Source organism: Mus pahari, chromosome X (genome assembly GCF_900095145.1).
Source record: "Mus pahari chromosome X, PAHARI_EIJ_v1.1, whole genome shotgun sequence".
Classification (NCBI taxonomy): domain Eukaryota; kingdom Metazoa; phylum Chordata; class Mammalia; order Rodentia; family Muridae; genus Mus; species Mus pahari.
In genome coordinates this window covers 3947488-3953353 of record NC_034613.1, presented here as the reverse complement: position 1 = coordinate 3953353, position 5866 = coordinate 3947488, and the positions used below count along the sequence as shown (strand labels likewise).

Genomic DNA, 5866 nt, shown 5'->3' with positions numbered 1-5866 from the left:
GTTTTATGTGGAGGTCTTTGATCCACTTAGACTTGAGCTTTGTACAAGGAGATAAGAATGGATCAATTCTCATTCTTCTACATGATAGCCACCAGTTGTGCCAACACCATTTGTTGAAAATGCTGTCTTTTTTCCACTGAATGGTTTTAGCTCCCTTGTCAAAAATCAAGTGACCATAGGTGTGTGATCCTAGGTAGTATAAGAAAGCAGGCTGAGCAAGCCATGGGAAGTTAGCAACAAGCAAGGGTCCTCTATAGTGTTTGCTTCATTCTGTTTCTGCCTTGACTTCTCACCCTGATTTCAGTCAGTGATGGACTGTGATAGGGATGGGTAAGCTAACTCACATTTTCCCTTCTGAAGTTCGTTGTGGTCAATGTATTATGGCAGCAACAGAAAAACTCAATTAGACACATGCAGTCTAGCAATTCTAGCTCTGTGATATATTCAAAAATATCTTCAGTAGAGATCTCCATTCACATACTCTTTTCATCATTATTCACTGTAGCCAAGACTTGGAAAACAACTGAAGTGTCTTCTGATACTTTACATGGGAAAAATATATTATATGTGATTGAATATTTTATAATGGTTAAAAAAGAGAAAAATTCTGGTAGTGATAAAATGAAATAAACCAAAAGACATTATGCTAAGCGGAATAACCCAGAATTCAACAAGAACTATTACACAATTTTATTTATACATGTAATGTAAACACACTCAAAGTTTTAGAAATAAATGGCAGAACAGTGGTTCCAGCAGCAGGAACATGGAGAAAACAGGGAAATGTAGGGCAAAGGGTATGCTTTTGAAGTTTATAGCATGACTGAGTATAAGGGAGCTAACATACAACAGGGATGCTGGTAGCCAAGTTCATTTTAAGTAGTAAACACAACATGTTGCATTTGCTTATCAAAGTGTGCATGTTGTTTTAGGCTGTTGTTTTTCCTCATCTTATTTTGTTATGAATGAACATTAACAAGAACTTGCTATAAACCCAATACTACTGAGCTAAGCATTTTGTATGAATTTTCTCATTTAATCTTTATAGTCACCCATCAATGTATTTCAATGTTCTCATTTCAAAAATAAGGAAGTTTGGGCTGGAGACATGGTTCAGTGGTTAAGCACACTGGCTGCTCTTCCAGAGGATCCAGGTTCAATTCCCAGCACCCACATGGCAGATCACAACTGTCTGTAACTCCAGTTCCAAGGGACCCAACACCCTCACAGAGGCACATATATAAGCAAAGCACCAATGCACATAAATTTTTTTTAAAAAAAACTATATTTTTACAAAATAAGGAAGTTAAGGAAATGAAAGCTTAAATAACGTACTCTGTACTTGGGTCCTGAATTCAGCTCATCCTCATGGCATTACAGTATGGTTGAATACTTATCAACTAGTGACTAGATATAAAAAAATTGTAATTTACTTAAGATACAACAATCCTGATGCAGTCAATGAAAATACCCAGCATACACTTCAAACACTACACACACACACACACACACACACACACACACACACACACACACTTTCTGTGGCAGATCCTCAAAATGGACCCTATAGGCATCACCCTAGGTTTACCCATCCAATGTAAAGAAAGCAAAGTCTTTTCTAAAACACAGGACAGCAGACCTTGCCCTCTAGAGAACTTCCATCAGCTGTGAGCTGAGAGTAGAATGTCTTGGGGTGGGGAAGGGGACAGTGCTTTCTGGGTGAGTCCTTCCCCAGCCTCAGGACACTTCAGCATTGAAAGCAGAACCAAGTCACTTTAAGGAAGGGGCCCAAGCAGCTTCCAGAGTAGTATCATCACAAGGGGTAGTGACTGAAGGAGAAAGAGGGATCAGACCTTGTTGCCAGCCCAGCTCTTGCTGACTTTTGCTCACCAACACAACAAAGACCATGGAATTGTCCTGACAGTGCTTGCAGTGGCAGTAGAAAGGTAAAGAGCTAATTGGAATTGATTGGCTTTGAGTCATTTTGTAGGGAATGAAGAACCTGAAGGCTCAGGAATCCTGTGTGATTTAGAAGGCTGAGCATCAAAGGAACCTGTGTTATCACAGTGCTATTAAGGCACACTTTTCACTGTCTATGCTCCGCACTAGCAAGGGCTAGTAATGTAGGAATAACCAATAGTGAATAAACTGCAACATTTACATTCTAGAGTAAGTAACACCACCATTGAGATTCAACTAATAGTGTGTACACGTGTGCACACATGTATGTGGTGTATGTACATATGAGCACACATGTATGTGGTTTGTGCATGTGCATATGTGTATTTATTTATCTATATATATATCTATTTATTTATATATGAATGTTATACCTGAATATAAGTATATACCAGAGATGGTCTGAAGAAAGCATCACATTCTCTGGAACTGGAGTTATGAGATGGTTGTGAGTCACCACATGGGTACCAGGAAGTCGAACCTGGTTCCTCTGCAAGAGCAACAAGTGCTTTTAACTCTAAAGCTGTCTCTCCATCCCCTCAACTATACTTTTGAGTATCCCCAGGAATAAACTCATGAACTGTTCTTAGCCAGACAGGCACTTGCAAACAGACACAGAAAACCACTTCAGAACCCCTAGTTTATAACAGACTGCCTTGGTCTCTTGCTTCCAGTCTTTCTGCTATATTTGTCAACATTTAAAAAAATATTTTAGTTTAAATATTTACATTCAAAAGCTTATATTATTTATAATAGTTGTATTAGCTATATTATATTATATATAATATTTATGTTAACTTAAAATACTTACATTATTTCCAAAGTCAAACAATAAAACAAGTCATGTTCAGATATGTTTCACTTCAATTCTGGTTTCCAACCCACTTCATTTCTCTTTTCTCTAGGTAGATCTTGCTTTCATTTTTATTTTATGTATATTGCTGATTTGACTGCATGTATGTCTGTGTGAGGGTATCAGATCCCCTGGAACTGGAGCTACAGACAGCTGTGAGCTGCCACATGGTTGCTGGAAACTGAACCTGGGTCTTCTGAAAGAGTAGCCAATGCTCTTAACCACTGAGCCATCTTTCTGACTCTGGCAGATTTTGTTTAGTCAGGTTTTCATTTGTTCTCTCATCTTCAATTTAGTTTTGATAAATACAAGCATGTATGTTTGTAATATTTTTCTTGGTATTTGATTTGTTTAAAATGTTGTCCTATTTATTATTTCATACATGTTCCCCCTTAATTATTCTTTCTTATCCTTTTTTCCATTCTAGTCAAGCCCCTTCTTTCCAACAAGTCTCCCTTCTACTTCTATGTGTCTTTGGCAGGGCCATGCTGTCTTTATTATGGTTGCATGGATGAGAATGGTAGGGGGTAGTGCTTCCTTTTGAAAGAACCAGGAAATATACCTTGGGACTCTCGATGCATTTAGGAGCCAATAACTGTTTATTGCTCCTTAGAAAGGAGTAAACCTCACACATTGGAGCCAGATTATAACTAACTGGGAACTTTGGTGAGGGTGTGCAGGGCCTCAATGCAGCAGGCTCTTGTGGTAATGGAAGCCTGCACAGTTGGCAGTGTGTCTTGGAGACAGTGGGACTGTCACTCTAACCAGGTTACCACTACACAACTACCACTTGGCAGCAGGGCAGAGCTGTGGGACTGAGATGTTTCCCCACATCACCTCAACACCACTGTACTGACCACAGCTCAGACTAGAAGGGTGTGGTCTCCCTAGAAACCCTGCTGCAGCCTGGACAGTGAAGTGCTAGGACACTGGGAAGACTTTAGAACTGCAGCTCCTTCTGGATTCCCCAGAGGGTGTCTGCACTCTTCTTCAGGCGGGCTTCTTCCTCAGGAGTCAGTGTCACTGTCACAACATCCGAGATTCCATTTTGTCCCAGGATACATAGGACACTGAGGTCATCATCGATTCCATAGAGACCCTTAAATCATGGTGGAAATGGGATGCACCCACCTAAGGTTCTTCATTATGCTCTCGGCCAAGTCTGCCACAGAGAGACCAGTGGCCCAGGATGTGTAACCTTTCAGCTTGATCACCTCGTACGCACTGTCCATCACCTGCGTGTGAACCACCTTCCACTGCTCCTTGTCTGCATCAGTGCCTAGTTCAGAGACTTCAGGGAGACGCCAGCAACATTCATGCCACTCCACACAGGCACACTGGAGTCTCCATGTTCTCCCAGGACCCAGCTGTGACAGCTCAGCGGGTGAACCCCAGCCTTTCTCCCATCAGGTAATGGAACCAAGCTGAATCCAGATTGCAACCACTTCCAATAACTTGGCTTTTGGGAAAACCACTGATTTTCCAAGCCACGTAGGTCAAGATATCCACTGGATTTGAGACAATAAGTAGCTTGCAGTGTGGACTGTACTCACAAAGATGTTCACGTTTCGCTGGACCAGACTGAGTCTGCTCTCTCCCTCTTGCTGACTGGCCCCCGCTGTGATAATGACCAGCTTGGAGTTTGCAGTCACACAATAGTCTTTGCTGGAGACAGTTTTTGCTGTTTTAAGGAAGAGGCTTCCATGCTGTCATGGAAGACATCTAGCCCTTTAGCTTGTCTTCCATGACGTCACCAATGGCAAGCTCATCTGCCAAGTCCTTCGTTAAGAAGACAGCACCAGCCCCAACAACTGTAATCTTGTTTGGGGGGACCTGTTCTTCTTTAAGAAGATTCACAATCAGCTGGTCCTTGACGGTTGCCATCTTGGACTTTGAATCTTTTGAGACTGCTAGTGCACGAAGTGGGGTGGGGTGGGGTGGGGTGTTCAAGAAGCAGCAGCGTGGCCTGGGCTCGGTGACAGTGGCTCCAGCACCTATTTTTTTCAAACCTTATATTTAATGCTGGTTCTTAAATACTTTAACCTCCTTTTTAGCCCACCACCCACCAGAGGTAGTGGAAAAGAAAGGATACAGGGGGAAGTGGACCTGTTTAGAAAGGTTCTTTGGAGCAACTCCTGTCTGTGTTGTCTGGAAATTGGCAGTTCAGTTCACAGTCCAGCTCGATCCACTTGCAAACACTTCAAGGATACACCTGCAGTACAGTTCGTTAGAGTCTGGTTAGCAACAGTGGTGACAGAACCTAGCAGAAACAGCCAGGCCTCAGCCTCAGCTCGAGTCAGCAGGAAGGACCCAGAGGGACACCAGAAGTTGTAGGCTGTGCATTGTGTCTCTCCCTGAGAAGAGAATGTCAGTATAGAAGCAAGACCCACATGCATTGTACAGCTAGCTGTACCAGAAAGCCAAGCTCTGTCTCCATCACTCTGTGGAGTCCTATTTATACTCTCTCCAAACATCAGGTGTCCTTCATGTGCCTTGCCTCAGCACAGGTCTTGCCTCAGCACAGGTCTTGCCTCAGCACAGGTCTTGCCTCAGCACATGCTTCCAATCAGCCCAAGTCCTCAGAAGCAGCCAGAAACTTCAGTACACCACCAGAAGTGTTTTGATGCGTTTCTCTCTTTGGAGTCCTGACAAATGGAGCTCAGCTATGCAGTGTAAGGCAGACCAATACTTGTGTGTTGTTAGCAAATAATCCTTCCTCACATGTCCTTTCATGTGCTTGCTTTAGCAGAACATCCTGTCTCCTGTGTCTGCTTCAGTGAGATGTTCCTTTACGAGTCTGCCTTAGCCTTTCACACCTGTGTCCACTTTAATGAAATGTTCCTTCACATGTTTGCCCCATCATTCAACTGAGTTTCCAAAGAACCCTTAAGTTTCCACTTCAGCATATCCCTTCAATTGTTTGTTTATATCACCGGGGCCACTATGCCTTCTGACCTTGGAAAAAACCAAATGCATGGCATGCATTCCTTTGCTTGCTTTGTTTTGCTCTATTTGATGGGAGAGAGTCCAAAACAATTCCTGAAGAAATAAGAA

The 5866-nt window shown here is 42.5% G+C and overlaps 1 pseudogene across 1 annotated transcript; it reads right to left on the bottom strand.

Annotated features, from left to right (window-relative positions):
- Positions 1 to 3492: 3492 nt before the first annotated feature.
- LOC110313849 lies at positions 3493 to 4714 on the bottom strand (annotated as a pseudogene). The gene has a single exon (XR_002380129.1). The product of XR_002380129.1 is annotated as an L-lactate dehydrogenase A chain pseudogene (transcript).
- Between the last annotated feature and the right edge of the window lie 1152 nt (positions 4715 to 5866).